The sequence below is a fragment of the Populus trichocarpa genome, chromosome 11 (genome assembly GCF_000002775.5).
Source record: "Populus trichocarpa isolate Nisqually-1 chromosome 11, P.trichocarpa_v4.1, whole genome shotgun sequence".
NCBI lineage: Eukaryota > Viridiplantae > Streptophyta > Magnoliopsida > Malpighiales > Salicaceae > Populus > Populus trichocarpa.
The window spans coordinates 10,014,041-10,035,618 of NC_037295.2; the positions used below are offsets into that span (position 1 = coordinate 10,014,041).

Sequence of the window (21,578 nt, forward strand, 5' to 3'; positions counted from 1 at the left end):
TCCTGCTGTCCCAAAAACTAATCCTCGAAACCCAGTTCTACGGCTAACGCTGAAATCTTCAATGGACATAGACTACTGCTTACTCAAAAACCGTTGACAAAAACTGTAAACCCCCGTAAATAAAAATAAATAATAATACAAAAAAAAAACAACACATAGGATCGAAGTAATGACATTTCGATGAGTAATGGATATTCGGTATGAAAGAAATGAATAAATAGTAGGAATGACAATAAATGTGTCATGTGAGAGAGAGAATGATCTCCATAAACAAATTTAAAGATATTGTTGAAGTCGAAAATAGAGTCATGATTTTTAGTTTAAAACTTGTAACGTTAGCGAAACCAGTGACGAGTTTTAATGGATAAAAGAATAAGAAAAAAAAAACCAGAAGATATGTAAACCCCGGTCAAAACACGTATTTTGACAAATTAATGATAAATGTGGTAATATTGAATTTATTGAGTATAAATTAAGGGGAAATGTCACGAGGATCTAAGTAAATAAATTAATGCATGAAATTCAGATTTTAGCGTAAAAGACATTGATTGTCTAGTTTTACGGTATCGATGATATATCTCAATCCGACCGTTGGATCGGGCTGAAATTTTATAAGAAATCTCCAAACATATTATTTTATATTAGGTTCAAATTTCGTGTCAATCGGAGTTTGGGAAGGATTTACGAGAGCACTGAAAATCGGGTAAATTGAAGAAGATGACAAAGGGGCATTAATAAGGGCATTTTTGTAATTTTATCAAAACAAATACTCTCCTCTCCTCTCTTTAAAAACAGAGCACGTCCTCTGCAAATGGAAAAACAGGAGGGAGACCATTTGTTTTGTCCCATTTTCTTCATTTTCTCTTCATTTCTTCAAGCTAAATCAAAAGGGAGTGTGCTTAGGAGGATTATATCCAAGAAAACAAATTAAATGACAACTTAGAGAGTTATAGAGCTTGAGAGAAACAAAGAGAAGAAGCTGGAAATTGGAAGAGGAGGACATGATTTTTGTAAAGTTTTGCAAGAATTCATTGAAATAAGTTAAAGTAGCAAAGGTAAGCAACATACCCTTTAGTAATTTCGTTTTTCTCTCTTGTTCTTGCATGAGGAGAAGAAAACCTCCAAGTTTAAAATTCTAGGGTTCATGTAAATATTTTGGGGGAGTAATTGTTCATGTGAATTTCAAGATTAATTGCATGATAATGGCTTGATTTGCTGAAAAATAGAAGGAATAAATTGATTTGAAACTATGGGTTTTGGGATTGCAACAGGGCAGGAACTTCGGCAGCCATATTTTGACTTTTCACCGTTGGATTAGATTGAATTTTGGATATGTTATTATACTCAATGTTACCTACATTCTGACCGGAGGGATTGCAAATATCAGATTTCGTTTGAGGGCTGTCACCGGAGGAACATTTCTGGAAAATCACCCTTCAAGACAGCTTTGTTCGTCGGCCGTTATATCATCGTTTCACCGTTGGATTGGTCTGGATTTTGGATATGTTATTCATACAGATGTTATATAAATTCTGAACGGTTTGGATCGGAAAAGAACACTCCTACCAGAAATTATACTTCCCGAACAGCAGGTCTCCAAATTTCAGGTCAGTTCAGTATTGTTCTGATATCGGGAGGTTTAACCGTTGGATGTATGTTAATTTTGGATATGTTATTCTAATGATGATGATGTATAATTCAACCGTTTGGATTTATTGAATTCTAAATTTACAGAATGATGTTTTAAGTTTGGTTTGAGAAATATTGAATGAGAATATGAGGTTTAGCATAAAAAGTATGTTTTGGGACTAAGGATAATGGCAATGGGTTTAATGATGATGGTTGTGTTTGTGTTATGTTTGAGTCATGTTTGATGTGTTGATAAGTGATGATATAGTTAAATTCTATTAAGAATAGTGATTGACTAATACTTTGGTTGTGTTAGAATGGGAAATCATGTTGTAAGTTGAATTATGATATAAGGAATCATTTTGAGTGTGCTTTTGGAAAATTTTGGCATGTGTAGTCATTGATGAAATTTAAGTTAAATTACATTGTTTGGTGATAGATTAAATGTCTTGGGACAAAAGAAAATCGGTGACGAAAAGTCATGCCCTTTGGACATTGAAGATCATCGATGAAAAATTGAATTAAATGGGCGTTTAATGTTAGTGTAAATAAATTCTAATGTAAATGAATTTAAATGACAAGTAAGAAAATAAAATACATTCATGGAAATTGTTTACGGAAGTATTCGATTTTGTGAATTTATGAATATTATGAATAAATCGGGAAGATTCAATAATGATTCAGGATGTTATATTAAAAATGTAGGAGAAGCATTCACTCGACTTCTCAGGAGCTCGTATAGTAGGAGCTTAAGGAGGGACTGCAAGAGGGGCACAACAACAACAAGGAAGAGCGAGTTGAGCTTCTACAGCTGGTAGGTGTTCTATACCTACACTTTTTATGTAGCGTTAATTTACTAACTTATTAAATTCTTGGTCTTTGCGTCTATGGGTGAAACCACAAAGAGAGGATAAAGTGAAATAAACGAGAAATTAAAAATGGATTTGAGTACTTGACTGGGTTAAGAATATGGATTACACTAATAGACTTCGTTGATGATCATTCCTCGAACTTGATTAGCCGGTCCCGAATGCGGAGGCTAATGATGTTAGTAAGGTTTGCTAACATCGGCATAATCATCCCTAAAAACGAGGGATACTGAACTTTATTAACTATTCAGGTGAGAATAGTTAATGATATTGACCGGTGCTGTCAATATCGGCAATCACACGAAACTTGATTAGCCGGTCCTGAATGCGGAGGCTAATGATGTTAGTAAGGTTTACTAACATCGGCATAATCATCCCTGAAAACGAGGGATACTGAACTTGATTAACTATTCAGGTGAGAATAGTTAATGATATTGACCGGTGCTGTCAATATCGGCAATCACACGAAACTTGATTAGCCGGTCCTGAATGCGGAGGCTAGTGATGTTAGTAAGGTTTACTAACATCGGCATAATCATCCCTGAAAACGAGGGATACTGAACTTGATTAACTATTCGGGTGAGAATAGTTAATGATATTGACCGGTGCTGTCAATATCGGCAATCACACGAAACTTGATTAGCCGGTCCCGAATGCGGAGGCTAATGATGTTAGTAAGGTTTACTAACATCGGCATAATCATCCATCTGCATAATCATCCCTGAAAATGAGGGATACTGAATTTGATTAACTATTTGGGTGAGAATAGTTAATGATATCGACCGGTGTTGTCGATATCGGCAATCACATGAAACCTGACTAGCTATTCCTGAAGTGAAAGCTAATGGTGTCAAGAATCTTGACATCAATATTTCCGGAAATATTCCTAGATATTATGGAAAGAAAAATCTGATTGGCTATTTCATGTTAGAAATAGTCGACAACATCAATCAGTGGTATTAATTTTGATGTTTACAATGAACTTGATTAGCCGATCCTGATATGGGAGACTAATAACACTAATGAAAATTTATTAGTGTCAACATTCCCTTCCAAGTTTTAGGGGAGAGGTATTATAATGATATTTCCGATAGGGAATAATTAAAAATATTAATGAAATGGGGATTGACATCTTGATAGGATTATTCATTCGGCCTTGAAGAGGCGGATATTGATTGGAAATTATGGAATAAGATGGGCGGAGGAACTAGTTACCCGGTGATGGGCTAGTGGCATTAGTTTTGTTTTCTAATGACCGAAATATACAACTTGAGTTAAACTTACTTGTGTGGTGTTAATATTGTCAGGATGACTGACTTGTCAGATTATAAATGGAATGTTGGACGATACCTATTTGTTAAACAAAAATGGTAATTTATGTTTATGTTATGGATTATTGAAGAAAAAAAAAAGAGAGAAACTGATGAAGATCTAATTCTTGTGAAGGATGGAGGCAAATATCGTATCGCTTGGGACGTGAGAATAGAAGTTCATTAACCATGGTAGGTGTTATACACTTAAGGAATGCAATGCTATATATATATATGTTGTATTTTGAATTAATTAATGAATTGTAATTGATATAGTTTGAGAATCATGTCCTGCGCACATGGAGGATGTCAAAGAAATTATGACTAATAATGTAAATATGTTGTAGTAAGGTTTCGTGTTGTTGCTGGCACGATAAGAATTTGGTGATAATTATACTAGTGTAATAAAATGCCAATAATAGTGATAGATAATGAAATTTGGCCTTAATTATAGTGGTCAAATGAGATTAGGTTGATGAATTAAAGAGAATGATGTATGTATGGTATTCATATTATTTGAAGATGGATCGGATGTGAATATTGTGAAAATGATGGCAGGTTCCATGATAATGAGAGATTTTACTGAAAATCTAAAGAAACATTGGAATGTGTCGAAATGGGCACAAGAAATTTATAAGTTGAATATATTTATAAACTAAAATTGGACCGAAATCATGACGAGTTTGACAACTTATATGGAAAAGCCATAATGGGTATAATAGATGTTGGGATTGAAATTGATATAAAGAGATAGAGTAAGAGGGAGAGAAATCACATGGTAGATATTATAATGGATTAAATGCGCTCGTGAGGTGAAACAAGACACAAAATGAAAATGTTGAATGATTCTAGGAAGGATGAATAGAGACGTAATAATGGAAGGATAAATGAGAATTTCAAGGAACTATGATTGCATATCGTTGAATATATGTTAAATTACTTGTGCATGTATTGTGTGATTTTCCTTTTATGCTATATTTATTATATACATTATGAAATTGCAGGTCCTTCAGATTCACGCCAGGAGTAGCGTTTTAGGTCCTCTAGTCTCCTTTTGTATGATTGAATAAGAAGATGAACATTAATATATTTTGTCTTTAAGGAACTAAATGACTTAATATGTAATAGAACTCCTTTTACATTAAGTGTCGGACATAAAAATGTATTATTCTGTATTTGTAATCTTAGTTTGTTTACTTGCAATTGTTATGAATTATGTGTGTTAATGGGAAAGAAATGAGCATGCGAAATGTGAGGCATGTACCATGAATGATGTGTTGTTAAGGTTCTACATGATTATGATATGATTGAGAAATGAGTATAACTATACAGGATGATTGTCGATAACTTGGGACCTCCAGGTATAAAGGAAACTCTGCCGAAATTTTAGTGGAAATTTTGGCAACTCTCGAATAAGTTCGGTAGATGAAAAAAAAAATACCCATTTTTTTAAAAGTTAAGGCTCAAAGTTCTTTTATGAATGTACTAAATTACAGGGTGTTACAAAAACTGAGTCCCTAGGGACTGAAACATCACCCAAGAAGCCTAGTTCTACGGCTGACGCTGAAATCTTCAATGGACATAGACTACTGCTAAAACAGAAACCGTTAACGAAAAATGTGTCGCTGCCGACCCAGAAATCATCAGGGGAACGTAGTTCTACGGCTGAAGCTGAAATCATCAGAGCACATAGACTACTACTGGCTCAAAAACCGTTGACGAAAACTAGTTCTATGGGACCCAAAAATCATCCAAGAAGCCCACTATTACGCCTGACGCTGACAACTTCTACGCATATAGAGTACTGGTGGCTCAAAAAGCGTTTATGAAAATTGGGTGCCTAGGAACAAAAATTCATCTAAGAAGCCCAGTTCTACGGCTGACGTTGGCATCTTCTACTCAAATAGACTAATGCTGACGGAGAAACCGTTGACAAAAACTGAGTCCCTGCTGTACCACAAATAATCCTCGAACCCAATTCTACGCCTGACGCTGAAATCTTCAGGGCACATAAAATACTGCTGACATAAAAATAATTAACAAAAAATGCTTCGCTGCTGACCCAAAAATCATCACGGGAACCTAGTTCTATAGCAGTCGCTAAAATCTTCAGAGCACCTAGACTACTGCTGGCACACAAACCGTTGATGAAAACTAGGTCTCTAGGACCCAAAAATCATCCAAGAAGCCAACTATTACGCCTGACGCTGACATCTTCTACGCACATAGACTACTGCTGACTGAGAAACCGCAGACGAACACTGCGTCCCTGCAGTCCCAAAAATAATCCTCGAAACCCAGTTCTACGGCTAACGCTGAAATCTTCAATGAACATAGACCAATGCTGACTCAAAAAAAGTTGACAAAAACCGAGTCCCTACGTACCAAACAATCACCCAAGAAGCCCAGTTCTATGGCTGACGCTGAAATCTTCAATTGACATAAACTACTGCTGACTCACAAACCGTTGACGAAAACTAAGTCCTTGGGGACCCAAAAATCATCTAAGAAGCGCACTTCTACGGCTGACACTGACATCTTCTACGCCCAAAGACTACTGCTGACTGAGAAACCGTTGACGAAAACTGAGTCCCTACCGTCCCAAAAATAATCCTCGATACCCAGTTCTACGGCTAACGCTGAAATCTTCAATGGACATAGACCAATGCTGACTCAAAAACCGTTCACAAAAACCGAGTCCCTACATACCAAAAAATCACCCAAGAAGCCCAGTTCTACAGTAGACACTGAAATCTTCAATGGACATAAACTACTGCTGACTCACAAACCGTTGACAAAAACTGGGTCCATGCGGACCAAAACAGCACCCATGAAGCCTAGTTCTACGGCTGACGCTGAAATCTTCAAAGCACATAGACTACTGCTGGCTCACAAACCGTTGACGAAAACTAGGTCTCTAGGACCCAAAAATCATCATAGAAGCCAATGACTACGCCAAACACTGACATCTTCTACGCACATAGACTACATTTGACTGAGAAAACGTTGACGAAAACTACGTCCCTCTCTCCCAAAGATAATCCTCGAAACCCAGTTCTACGGCTAACGCTGGAATCTTCAATGTACATAAACTACTGCTGACTCAAAAAATGTTAACTAAAACTGAGTCCCTACGGACCATAAAAATCACCCAAGAAGCCCAGTTCTACAGCAGACGCTGAAATCTTCAATGACATAAACTACTGCTGACTCACAAACTGTTGACAAAAACTGGGTCCATGCGGACCAAAACAGCACCCAAGAAGCCTAGTTCTACAGCTGACGCTGAAATCTTCAGAGCACATAGACTACTGTTGGCTCACAAACCGTTGCCGAAAATTAGGTCTCTAGGACCCAAAAATCATCTAAGAAGCCCACTACTACGCCTGACGCTAACATCTTCTACGCACATAGACTACTACTGACTGAGAAACCGTTGACGAAAACAGAGTCCCTGCTGTCCCACAAATATCCTCGAAACCCAGTTCTACGGCTGACGCAAAAATCTTTAATGGACATAGTCTACTGGTGGCTCAAAAATTGTTCACAAAAACTGAGTCCCTACAGACCAAAAAATCACACAAGAAGCCCAGTTCTAGAGCTGATGCTGAAATCTTCAGAGCACATAGACTACTGGTGGCTCATAAACCGTTGACGAAAACTGAGTCCCTACGGACCAAAAAATCACCCAAAAAGCCTAGTTCTACGGCTGACAATGAAATCTTCGATGGACACAAACTACTGCTGGCTCACAAACCGTTGACAAAAACTAGGTCACTTGGACCCAAAAATCATCCAAGAAGCCCACTACTACGCCTGACGCTGACATCTTCTACGCCCATAGACAACTACTGACTGAGCAACCGTTGACGAAAACTGGGTCCATGTGGACCAAAACAGCACCCAAGAAGCCTAGTTCTACAGCTGACGCTGAAATCTTCATAGCATATAGACTACTGCTTGCTCACAAACCGTTGACGAAAATTACGTCTCTGCGACCCAAAAATCATCCAAGAAGCCTAGTTATATGCCTGACGCTGACATCTTCAGAGCACATAGATTACTCTTGGCTCTCAAACCGTTGACAAAAACTAGGTCTCTTAGACCCAAAATCATCCAAGAAGCCGACTACTACGCCTGACGCTGACATCTTCTACGCGCATAGACTACTGCTGACTGAGAAACTGTTGACGAAAACATTGTCCCTGCTGTCCCAAAAATAATCCTCGAAACCCAGTTCTACGGCTACGCTGAAATCTTAATGGACATAGACTACTGTTGACTCAAAAACTGTTGACAAACACTGATTCCCTACGTACCAAAACATCACCCAAGAAGCCTAGTTCTACGGCTGACGCTGAAATCTTCAGAGCACATAAACTACTACTAGCGCACAAACCGTTGACAAAAACTAAGTCCCTACGGACCAAAAAATCACCCAAGAAGCCCAGTTCTACGGCTGACGCTGAATACTTCGATGGACACAGACTACTGCTGGCTCCAAACCGTTGACGAAAACTAGGTCTCTTGGACCTAAAAATCATCCAAGAAGCCCACGACTACGCCTGACGCTGATATCTTCTACGCCCATAGACTAATACTGACTGAGAAACCGTTGACGAAAAGTTTTTCCCTGTTGTCCCAAAAAAATCCTCGAAACCCAGTTCCAAGGCTACGCTAAAATCTTCAATGGACATAGACTGCTGCTGAGTCAAAAACAATTGACAAAATCTGAGTCCCTACGGACCAAAACATCACCAAAGAAGCCGAGTTCTACAGCTGACGCTTAAATATTCAGAGGGCATAGAGTATTGCTGGCTCACAAACCGTTGACGAAAACTATGTCTCTAGGACCCAGAAATCATCCAAGAAGCCCACTACTATGCCTCACGCTGACATCTTCTACGAAAATAGACTACTGCTGGCTAAGAAACCATTCACGAAAACTGCGTCCCTCTTGTCCCAAAAATAATCCTCGAAACCCAGTTCTACGGCTAACGCTGAAATCTTCAAAGGACATAGACTACTGCTGACTCAAAAAATGTTAACTAAAACTGAGTCCCTACGGACCAAAAAAATCACCCAAGAAGCCTAGTTCTACAGTAGACACTGAAATCTTCAATGGACATAAACTACTGCTGACTCACAAACCGTTGACAAAAACTGGGTCCATGCGGACCAAAACAGCACCCAAGAAGCCTAGTTCTACGGCTGACGTTGACATGTTCAGAACATATAGACTACTGCTGACTGAGAAAGCGTTGACATAAACTGAGTTCCTGCTGTCCCCAAGATCATCCTCGAAACCTAGTTCTACGCCTGACGCTTAAATCTTCAGGGCACATAGACTATTGCTGACCCAGAAACCGTTAACGAAAAATGCATCGCTGCCGATCCAGAAATCATCACGGGAGCCTAGTTCTACGACTGACGCTGAAATCTTTAGAGCACATAGACTACTGCTGGCTCACAAACCGTTGACGAAAACTAGGTCTCTTGGGACCCAAAAATCATCCAAGAAGCCCACTACTATGCCTGACGCTGACATCTTCTACGCACATAGACTACTGCTCACTCAGAAACTGTTGATGAAAACTGCATTCCTGCCGTCCCAAAAATAATCCTCGAAACCCAGTTCTACTGCTAACCGTTTACGAAAACACGGTCCCTACGAACCAAAAAATCTTCCAAGAAGCCAAGTTCTATGGCCGATGCTGATATCTTCAGTGCACATAGACTACTGTTGACTGAGAAACCGTTGACGAAAAATGCGTCCCTGGTGTTCCAAAAATCAACCTCAAAATCCAGTTATATGGTTGACGCTAAAATCTTCAAGGGTTATAGACTACTGCTAACTGAGAAACCATTGACAAAAACCGAGTCCCTGCCGACCCAAAAATAATCCTCGAAACCTAGTTCTACAGCAAACGCTGAAATATTCAGGGCACATAGACTACTGCTGACACTGAAACCGTTAACGAAAAAGGCATCGCTGCCGACCCAGAAATCATCAAAGGAAAATAGTTCTATGGCTGACGCTGAAATCTTCCGAGCACATAGACTATTGCTGGCTCACAAACTGTTGACGAAAACTAGGTCTCTAGGACCCAAAAATAATCCAAGAAGCCCACAACTGCGCCTGACGCTGACATCTTCAACGCACATAGACTACTGCTGACTGAGAAAACGTTGACGAAAACTGCGTCCCACCTGTCCCAAAAATAATCCTCGAAACCCAGTTCTACGGCTAACGCTGCAATCTTCAAAGGACATAGACTACTGCTGACTCAAAAAATGTTAACTAAAACTGAGTCCCTACGGACCAAAAAAATCACCCAAGAAGCCCAGTTCTATAGTAGACACTGAAATCTTCAATGGACATAAACTACTGCTGACTCACAAACCGTTGACAAAAACTGGGTCCATGCGGACCAAAACAGCACCCATGAAGCCTAGTTCTACGGCTGACGCTGAAATCTTCACAGCACATAGACTACTGCTGGCTCACAAACCGTTGACGAAAACTAGGTCTCTAGGACCCAAAAATCATCATAGAAGCCAATGACTACGCCACACACTGACATCTTCTACGCACATAGACTACATTTGACTGAGAAAACGTTGACGAAAACGACGTCCCTCTCTCCCAAAGATAATCCTCGAAACCCAGTTCTACGGCTAACGCTGGAATCTTCAATGTACATAAACTACTGCTGACTCAAAAAATGTTAACTAAAACTGAGTCCCTACGGACCAAAAAAATCACCCAAGAAGCCCAGTTCTACAGCAGACGCTGAAATCTTCAATGGACATAAACTAATGCTGACTCACAAACTGTTGACAAAAACTGGGTCCATGCGGACCAAAACAGCACCCAAGAAGCCTAGTTCTACAGCTGACGCTGAAATCTTCAGAGCACATAGACTACTGCAGGCTCACAAACCGTTGCCGAAAATTAGGTCTCTAGGACCCAAAAATCATATAAGAAGCCCACTACTACGCCTGACGCTAACATCTTCAACGCACATAGACTACTGCTGACTGAGAAAACGTTGACGAAAACTGCGTCCCACCTGTCCCAAAAATAATCCTCGAAACCTAGTTCTACGACTAACGCTGCAATCTTCAAAGGACATAGACTACTGCTAACTCAAAAAATGTTAACTAAAACTGAGTCCCTATGGACCAAAAAAATCACCCAAGAAGCCCAGTTCTACAGTAGCCACTGAAATCTTCAATGGACATAAACTACTGCTGACTCACAAACCGTTGACAAAAACTGGGTCCATGCGGACCAAAACAGCACCCATGAAGCCTAGTTCTACGGCTGACGCTGAAATCTTCACAGCACATAGACTACTGCTGGCTCACAAACCGTTGACGAAAACTAGGTCTCTAGGACCCAAAAATCATCATAGAAGCCAATGACTACGCCACACACTGACATCTTCTACGCACATAGACTACATTTGACTGAGAAAACGTTGACGAAAACGACGTCCCTCTCTCCCAAAGATAATCCTCGAAACCCAGTTCTACGGCTAACGCTGGAATCTTCAATGTACATAAACTACTGCTGACTCAAAAAATGTTAACTAAAACTGAGTCCCTACGGACCAAAAAAATCACCCAAGAAGCCCAGTTCTACAGCAGACGCTGAAATCTTCAATGGACATAAACTAATGCTGACTCACAAACTGTTGACAAAAACTGGGTCCATGCGGACCAAAACAGCACCCAAGAAGCCTAGTTCTACAGCTGACGCTGAAATCTTCAGAGCACATAGACTACTGCAGGCTCACAAACCGTTGCCGAAAATTAGGTCTCTAGGACCCAAAAATCATATAAGAAGCCCACTACTACGCCTGACGCTAACATCTTCTACGCACATAGACTACTACTGACTGAGAAACCGTTGACGAAAACGGAGTCCCTGCTGTCCCACAAATATCCTCGAAACCCAGTTCTACGGCTGACGCAAAAATCTTTAATGGACATAGTCTACTGGTGGCTCAAAAATTGTTCACAAAAACTGAGTCCCTAAAGACCAAAAAATCACCCAAGAAGCCCAGTTCTAGAGCTGATGCTGAAATCTTCAGAGCACATAGACTACTGGTGGCTCATAAACCGTTGACGAAAACTGAGTCCCTACGGACCAAAAAATCACCCAAAAAGCCTAGTTCTACGGCTGACACTGAAATCTTCGATGGACACAAACTACTGCTGGCTCACAAACCGTTGACAAAAACTAGGTCACTTGGACCCAAAAATCATCCAAGAAGCCCACGACTATGCCTGACGTTGCCATCTTCTACGAAAATAGACTACTGCTGACTGAGAAACAGTTGACGAAAATTGCGTCCCTCCTGTCCCAAACCTAGTTCTACGCCTGACGCTGAAATCTTCGGGGCACATAGACTACTGCAAACACAGAAACCGTTAATGAAAAATGTGTCGCTGCCGACCTAGAAAGCATCACGGGAACCTAGTTCTACGGCTGACACTAAGCACATAGACTACTACTGGCTCACAAACCGTTGATGATAACTAGGTCTCTAGACCCAAAAATCATCCAAGATGCCCACTACTACGCCTGACGCTGACATCTTATACGCCCATAGACTACTACTGACTGAGAAACCGTTGACGAAAACTTTGTCTGCTGTCCCAAAAATAATCCTCGAAACCCAGTTCTATGGCTAACGCTGAAATCTTCAATGGACATAGACTTCTGTTGACTCAAAAACCGTTGACAAAAACCGGGTCCATGCGGACCAAAACATCACCCAAGAAGCCTAGTACTACGGCTGACGCTGAAATCTTCAGAGCACATAGACTACTGTTGGCTCACAAACCGTTGATGAAAACTAGGTCTCTGGGACCCAAAAATCATCAAGAAGCCCACTACTACGCCTAACGCTGGAATCTTCTACGCACATAGACTACAGTTGACTGAGAAACCGTTGAAGAAACCCAGTTCTACGGGTAACACTGAAATCTTCAATGGACGTAAACTACTGCTGAGTCATAAACCATTGACAAAAGCTGAGTCCCTACGGACCACAAAATCACCCAAGAAGCCCAGTTCTAGGGCTGACGTTGAAATCTTCAATGGACCTAGACTACTGCTGACTCAAAAACCGTTGACAAAAATTGCGTCCCTACGGACCAAAAAATCACCCAAGAAGCCCACTACTATGCCTCACAATGACATCTTCTACGAAAATAGACTACTGCTGGCTAAGAAACCATTCACGAAAACTGCGTCCCTCCTGTCCCAAAAATAATCCTCGAAACCCAGTTCTATGGCTCATGCTGAAATCTTCAATAGACAAAGACTACTGCTGACTCAAAAAGTGTGACAAAATTTGGGTCCCTACAGACCAAAAAATCACCCATGAAGCCCAGTTCTACGGTTGACGCTGAAAACTTCATTGGACATAGACTATTGTTGACTCACAAACCATTGATGAAAACTGAGTCCCTAGGTCCCAAAAATCATCCAAGAAGCGCACTTCTACGGCTGACGCTGACATCTTCTACGCACATAGACTACTACTCACTGAGAAACCGTTGATGAAAACTGAGTCCCTGCTGTCCCAAAAATAATCCTCGAAACCCAGTTCTACACCTGACGCTGAAATCTTCAGGGCACATAGACTACTGCTGACACCCAAACCGTTAACGAAAAATGCGTCGCTGCCGACCAAGAAATCATGACGTGAACCTAGTTCTACTGCTAACGCTGAAATCTTCATAGCAAACAGACTACTGTTGGCTCACAAACCGTTAACAAAACGTAGGTCTCTAGGACCCAAAAATCATCCAAGAAGCCCACAACTGCGCCTGACGCTAACATCTTCTATGCACATAGACTACTGCTGAGTGAAAAACCGTTGATGAAAACTGGGTCCCTGTCGTCCCTAAAATAATCCTCGAAACCTAGTTCTACGCCTGACGATGAAATCTTCAGGGCACGCTACTGCTGACACAGAAACAGTTAACGAAAAATGTGTCGCTGCCGACCCAAAAATCATCACGCGAACCAAGTTCTACGGATGACGCTGAAATCTTCAGTGCACATAGACTACTACTGTCTAAAAAACCGTTGAAGAAAACTACTTCTCTGGGACCCAAAAATCATCCAAGAAGCCCACTACTACGCCTGATGCTGACATCTTCTACGCACATAGACTACTGCTGACTGAGAAACCGTTGACAAAAACTACGTACCTGTTGTCCCAAAAATAATCCTCGAAACCCAGTTCTACTGCTAACGCTGAAATCTTTAATGGACATAGACTACTGCTGCCTCACAAACCGTTGATGAAAACTGAGTCTCTGGGACCCAAAAATCATCCAAGAAGCCCACTACTACGCCTGACGCTGACATCTTCTACGCACATAGACTACTCCTGACACAAAAGTTGTTAAAGAAAAAAGCGCCGCTGCCGACCCAGAAATCATCACGGGAACCTTGTTCTATGGCTCACGCTGAAATCTTCAAAGCACATAGACTACTACTGACTCACAAACCGTTGACGAAAAATGAGTCCTTGGGTCCCAAAAATCATCCAAGAAGCGCACTTCTACAACTGACGCTGAAATCTTCAGGGCACATAGACTAATGCTGGCTCACAAATCGTTGACGAAAACTAGGTCTCTGGGACACAAAAATCATACAAGAAGCCCACTACTATGCCTGACGCTGACATCTTCTACGAACATAGACTACTGCTGACTGAGAAACCGTTGAGGAAAACTGCGTCTCTGCTATCCCAAAAATAATCCTCGAAACCCAGTTCTACGGCTAACGCTAAAATCTTCAATGGACATAAACTACTGCTTACTCTAAAACCGTTGAAAAAAACTGGGACCATGCGGACAAAAACATCACCCAAGAAGCCTAGTTCTACGGCTGACGCTGAAATCTTCAGAGCACATAGACTACTGCTGGCTCACAAACCGTTAACGAAAACTAGGTCTCTTGGGACCCAAAAATCATACAAGAAGCCCACTACTGTGCCTGACGCTGACATCTTCTAAGCACATAGACTACTGCTGACTGAGAAACCGTTGACGAAAACTTGGTTCCTGCTGTCCCAAAAACTAATCCTCGAAACCCAATTCTACGGCTAACGCTGAAATCTTCAATGGACATAGACTACTGCTTACTCAAAAACCGTTGACAAAAACTGAGTCCCTAGGGACTGAAACATCACCCAAGAAGCCTAGTTCTACGGCTGACGCTGAAATCTTCAATGGACATAGACTACTGCTAAAACAGAAACCGTTAACGAAAAATGTGTCGCTGCCGACCCAGAAATCATCAGGGGAACGTAGTTCTACGGCTGAAGCTGAAATCATCAGAGCACATAGACTACTGCTAGCTCAAAAACCGTTGACGAAAACTAGTTCTATGGGACCCAAAAATCATCCAAGAAGCCCACTATTACGCCTGACGCTGACATCTTCTACGCATATAGAGTACTGGTGGCTCAAAAAGCGTTTATGAAAATTGGGTGCCTAGGAACAAAAATTCATCTAAGAAGCCCAGTTCTACGGCTGACGTTGGCATCTTCTACTCAAATAGACTAATGCTGACGGAGAAACCGTTGACAAAAACTGAGTCCCTGCTGTACCACAAATAATCCTCGAACCCAATTCTACGCCTGATGCTGAAATCTTCAGGGCACATAAAATACTGCTGACATAAAAATAATTACAAAAAATGCTTCGCTGCTGACCCAAAAATCATCACGGGAACCTAGTTCTATAGCAGTCGCTGAAATCTTCAGAGCACCTAGACTACTGCTGGCACACAAACCGTTGATGAAAACTAGGTCTCTAGGACCCAAAAATCATCCAAGAAGCCAACTATTACGCCTGACGCTGACATCTTCTACGCACATAGACTACTGCTGACTGAGAAACCGTAGACGAACACTGCGTCCCTGCCGTCCCAAAAATAATCCTCGAAACCCAGTTCTACGGCTAACGCTGAAATCTTCAATGAACATAGACCAATACTGACTCAAAAAAAGTTGACAAAAACCGAGTCCCTACGTACCAAACAATCACCCAAGAAGCCCAGTTCTATGGCTGACGCTGAAATCTTCAATTGACATAAACTACTGCTGACTCACAAACCGTTGACGAAAACTGAGTCCTTGGGACCCAAAAATCATCTAAGAAGCGCACTTCTACGGCTGACACTGACATCTTCTACGCCCAAAGACTACTGCTGACTGAGAAACCGTTGACAAAAACTGAGTCCCTACCGTCCCAAAAATAATCCTCGATACCCAGTTCTACGGCTAACGCTGAAATCTTCAATGGACATAGACCAATGCTGACTCAAAAACCGTTCACAAAAACCGAGTCCCTACATACCAAAAAATCACCCAAGAAGCCCAGTTCTACGGCTGACGCTGAAATCTTCAATTGACATAGACTACTGCTGACTCACAAACCGTTGACGAAAACTGAGTCCCTGGGACCCAAAAATCATCCAAGAAGCGCAATTTTATGGCTGACGCTGACATATTCTACGCACATAGACTACCGTTGACTCACAAACCGTTGACGAAAACTGAGTCCCTGCCGTCCCAAAAATAATCCTCGTAACCTAGTTCTACGCCTGATGCTGAAATCTTCAGAGAACATAGACTACTGCTGGCTCACAAACCGTTGATGGAAATTGAGTCCTTGTGACCCAAAAATCATACAATAAGCCCCCTACAACGCATGATGCTGACATCTTCTACGCACATAAACTACTGTTGACTGAGAAACCGTTGACGAAAACTGCCTCCCTCTTGTACCAAAAATAATCCTCGAAACCCAGTTCTACGCCTGGCGCTGAAAACTTCCATGGACTTAGACTACTGCTGACTCAAAAACCATTGACAAAACCTGAGTCCCTACAGACCAAAACATCACCCAAAAAGCCCAGTCCTACGGCCTAACGCTGAAATCTTCAATGGACATAGACTACTGCTGACTCACAAACTGTTATTGAAAATTGAGTCCCTGGGACCCAAAAATCATCCAAGCCCATTACTACGCCTGACGCTGACATCTTCTATGCACATAGACTACTGCTCACTAAGAAACCATTGACGAAAACTGCGTCCTTGCTGTACCATAAATAATCCTCGAACCCAGTTTCACACCTGACGCTGAAATCTTCAAGGCACATAAAATATTGCTGACATAGAAACAGTTAACAAAAAATGCGTCGCTGCCGACCCAAAAATCATCACGGGAACCTAGTTCTACGGCTGACGCTGAAATATTCAGAGCACCTAGACTACTGCTGGCTCACAAACCGTTGATGAAAACTAGGTCTCTAGGACCCAAAAATCATCCAAGAAGCCAACTATTACGCCTGACGCTGACATCTTCTACGCACATAAACTACTGCTAACTGAGAAACCATTGACGAAAACTGCGTCCCTGCCGTCCCAAAAATAATCCTCGAAACCCAGTTCTACGACTCACGTTGAAATCTTCAATGGACATAGTCCAATGCTGACTCAAAAACTGGTGACAAAAACCGAGTCCCTATGTACCAAAAAATCACCCTAGAAGCCCAGTTCTACAGCTGACGCTGAAATCTTCAATTGACATAGACTACTGTTGACTCACAAACCGTTGACGAAAACTGAGCCCCTAAGACCCAAAAATCATCCAAGAAGCGCACTTCTACGGCTGACGCTAACATCTTCTACGCACTTAGACTACTGCTGACTGAGAAACTATTGACGAAAACTGAGTCCTTGCCGTCCCAAAAATAATCCTCGAAACCTAGTTCTACGCCTGATGCTGAAATCTTCAGGGCACATAGACTACTGCTGACACAGAAACCGTTAACGAAAAATGCATTGCCGGCGACTCATAAATCATCACGGGAACCTAGTTCTACGGCGGACGTTGAAATGTTTAGAGCACATAGACTACTGCTGGCTTAAAAACCGTTGACGAAAACTAGTTCTGCGCATATGGACTTTTGCTGATTGAGAAACCGTTGAGGAAAATGGAGTCCTTGCTGTCCCACAAATATCCTCGAAACCCAGTTCTACGGCTGACGCTGAAATCTTCAATGGACATAGTCTACTGGTGGCTCAAAAACCGTTGATGAAAACTAGTTCTTTGGGACCCAAAAACCATCCAAAAACACAGTTCTACGGCTGACAATGACAAATTCTGCGCACATGGACTTTTGCTGATTGAGAAAGCGTTGACGAAAACGGATTCCTTGCTCTCCCAAAAATATCCTCGAAACCCAGTTCTACGGCTGACGCTGAAATCTTCAATGGACATAGACTACTGCTGACTCAAAAACCGTTGACAAAAACTGTGTCCATGCGGACAAAAAATTCATAAAAAGAAGCCCAGTTCTACGGCTGACGTTGACATGTTCAGCACATATAGACTACTGCTGACTGAGAAAGCGTTGACGTAAACTGAGTTCCTGCTGTCCCCAAGATCATCCTCGAAACCCAGTTCTACGCCTGACGCTGAAATCTTCAGGGCACATAGACTATTGCTGACCCAGAAACCGTTAACGAAAAATGCATCGCTGCCGACCCAGAAATCATCACGGGAGCCTAGTTCTACGACTGACGCTGAAATCTTTAGAGCACATAGACTACTGCTGGCTCACAAACCGTTGACGAAAACTAGGTCTCTTGGGACCCAAAAATCATCCAAGAAGCCCACTACTATGCCTGACGCTGACATCTTCTACGCACATAGACAACTGCTCACTAAGAAACTGTTGATGAAAACTGCATTCCTGCCGTCCCAAAAATAATCCTTGAAACCCAGTTCTTCTGCTAACCGTTTACGAAAACACGGTCCCTACGAACCAAAAAATCTTCCAAGAAGCCAAGTTCTATGGCCGATGTTGTATCTTCAGTGCACATAGACTATTGTTGACTGAGAAACCGTTGACGAAAAATGCGTCCCTGGTGTTCCAAAAATCAACCTCAAAATCCAGTTATATGGTTGACGCTAAAATCTTCAAGGCTTATAGAATACTGCTAACTGAGAAACCATTGACAAAAACCGAGTCCCTGCCGACCCAAAAATAATCCTCGAAACCTAGTTCTACAGCAAACGCTGAAATATTCAAGGCACATAGACTACTGCTGACACTGAAACCGTTAACGAAAAAGACATCGCTGCCGACCCAGAAATCATCAAAGGAAAATAGTTATATGGCTGACGCTGAAAAGTTGACAAAAACCGAGTCCCTACGTACCAAACAATCACCCAAGAAGCCCAGTTCTATGGCTGACGCTGAAATCTTCAATTGACATAAACTACTACTGACTCACAAACCGTTGACGAAAAATGAGTCCTTGGGTCCCAAAAATCATCCAAGAAGCGCACTTCTACAACTGACGCTGAAATCTTCAGGGCACATAGACTAATGTTGGCTCACAAATCGTTGACGAAAACTAGGTCTCTGGGACACAAAAATCATACAAGAAGCCCACTACTATGCCTGACGCTGACATCTTCTACGAACATAGACTATTGCTGACTAAGAAACCGTTGACGAAAACTGCGTCCCTCCTGTCCCAAAAATAATCCCTGAAACCCAGTTCTATGGCTCACGCTGAAATCTTCAATAGACAAAGACAACTGCTAACTCAAAAAGTGTTGACAAAAATTGGTTCCCTACGGACCAAAAAATCAACCAAGAAGCCCAGTTCTACTGCTGACGCTGAAAACTTCATTGGACATAGACTACTGTTGACTCGAAAACTGTTGATGAAAACTGAGTCCCTAGGTCCCAAAAATCATCCAAGAAGCGCACTTCTACGGCTGACGCTGACATCTTCTACGCACATAGACTACTGCTAATTGAGAAACCGTTGACAAAAACTGAGTCCCTGCTGTCCCAAAAATAATCCTCGAAACCCAGTTCTACGTATGACGCTGAAATCTTCAAGGCACATAGACTACTGCTGACACACAAACCGTTAACGAAAAATGCGTTGCTACCGACCAAGAAATCATCACGGGAACCTAGTTCTACTCCTGACGCTGAAATCTTTATAGCACATAGACTATTGCTGGCTCACAAATCGTTGACGAAAAATGAGTCCTTGGGTCCCAAAAATCATCCAAGAAGCGTACTTCTACTCCTGACACTGAAATCTTCAGGCCACATAGACTATGGCAGACAGATAAACAGTTAACGAAAAATACGTCGCTGCCAACCTAGAAATCATCACGGGAACCTAGTTTTACGGTTGACGCTGAAATCTACAAAGTACATAGACTACTGCTGGCTCTCAAACCGTTGATGAAAACTAGGTCTCTGGGACCCAAAAATCATCCAAGAAGCCCACTACTACACCTGACGATGACATCTTCTACGCACATAGACTACTGCTGACTGAGAAACCGTTGACGAAAGTGCGTCCTTGTAGTCCCAAAAATAATCCTCGAAACGCAGTTCTACGCCTGACGCTGAAATCTTCAGGGCACATTGACTACTGCTGACACATAAACTGTTAGCGAAAAATGTGTCGCTGCCGACAAAGAAATCATCACTGGAACCAAGTTCTACTGCTGACACTGAAATCTTCAAAGCATATAGACTACTGCTGGCTCAGAAACAGTTGATGAAAACTGGGTCAATAGGGACCCAAAAATCATCCAAGAACCCATTTTACGGCTGACGCTAAAATCTTCAATGGACATAGACTACTGCAGACTTAAAACCGTTGACGAAAGCTACGTCCCTCGGAACCAAAAATTATCCACGAAGCCCAGTTCTACGGCTGACGGTGACATCTTCACTGCACATAGACTAATGCTGACTGAGAAACCGTTGACGAAAACTAAGTCCCTACTGTCCCAAAAATGTCCTTGAAACCTAGTTCTGCGCCTGACGCTAAAATCTTCTGAGCACACGACAATTGTTGACTCAAAAATCATTGACGAAAACCGGGTCCCTGGAACCTAAAAAGCATACAAGTCCGATTCTATGGCTGATGTTGACATCTTCAGCGCACATATACTAATGATGACTGCGAAACCATTGACTAAAACTGAGTCCCTCGTGTCCCAAAAATATACTCGAAACCCAGTTCTACGGCTAACGCTAGAATCTTCTATGGACATAGACTACTGCTGACTCAAAAACAGTTGACGAAAACTGAGTCCCTGGGACCCAAAAATCATCCACGAAGCCCACTACTACGCCTGACGATGACATCTTCTACGCGCATAGACTGCTGCTGACTGAGAAACCGTTGATGAAAGTGCGTCCCTGTAGTCCCAAAAAGAATCCTCGAAACCCACTTCTACGGTTGACGCTGAAATATTCAAGGCACATAGACTACTGCTGACGTAGAAACCGTTAACGAAAAATACGTCGCTCCAGACCGAGAAATCATCACAGGAACCATGTTCTACGGCTAACGTTGAAATCTTCAGAGCATATAGACTACTGCTAGCTCAGAAATAGTTGATGAAAACTGGGTCAATAGGGACCCAAAAATCATCCAAGAACCCATTCTACGGCTGACGCTAAAATCTTCAATGGACATAGACTACTACAGACTTAAAACCGTTGACGAAAACTACGTCCCTGGGAACAAAAAATTATCCATGAACCCAGTTCTACGGCTAATGCTGACATCTTCAACACACATAGACTAATGCTAACTAAGAAACCGTTGACGAAAACTGAGTCCCTGGTGTCCCAAAAATATACTCGAAACCCAGTTCTACGGCTGACGCTGGA

At 41.8% G+C, this 21,578-nt stretch overlaps 1 long non-coding RNA gene across 6 annotated transcripts in view; it reads left to right on the plus strand.

Annotated features, from left to right (window-relative positions):
• LOC112323312 (uncharacterized) overlaps nucleotides 1-5,078 on the plus strand; it is a 66,605-nt gene extending 61,527 nt beyond the window's left edge. The window contains exons 2-6 of one of the 6 annotated variants that reach the window (XR_008056746.1): nucleotides 1,017-1,055; nucleotides 1,272-1,607; nucleotides 2,335-2,443; nucleotides 3,945-4,000; nucleotides 4,813-5,078. This is a non-coding gene — a long non-coding RNA (uncharacterized LOC112323312). Of the gene's footprint in view, nucleotides 1-766; nucleotides 1,056-1,271; nucleotides 1,608-2,334; nucleotides 2,444-3,944; nucleotides 4,001-4,812 lie in introns of those variants that run through there. The other 5 variants (XR_008056747.1, XR_002976726.2, XR_002976727.2 and 2 more) reach the window with 5 other exon arrangements.
• The last annotated feature ends 16,500 nt before the right edge of the window (nucleotides 5,079-21,578 follow it).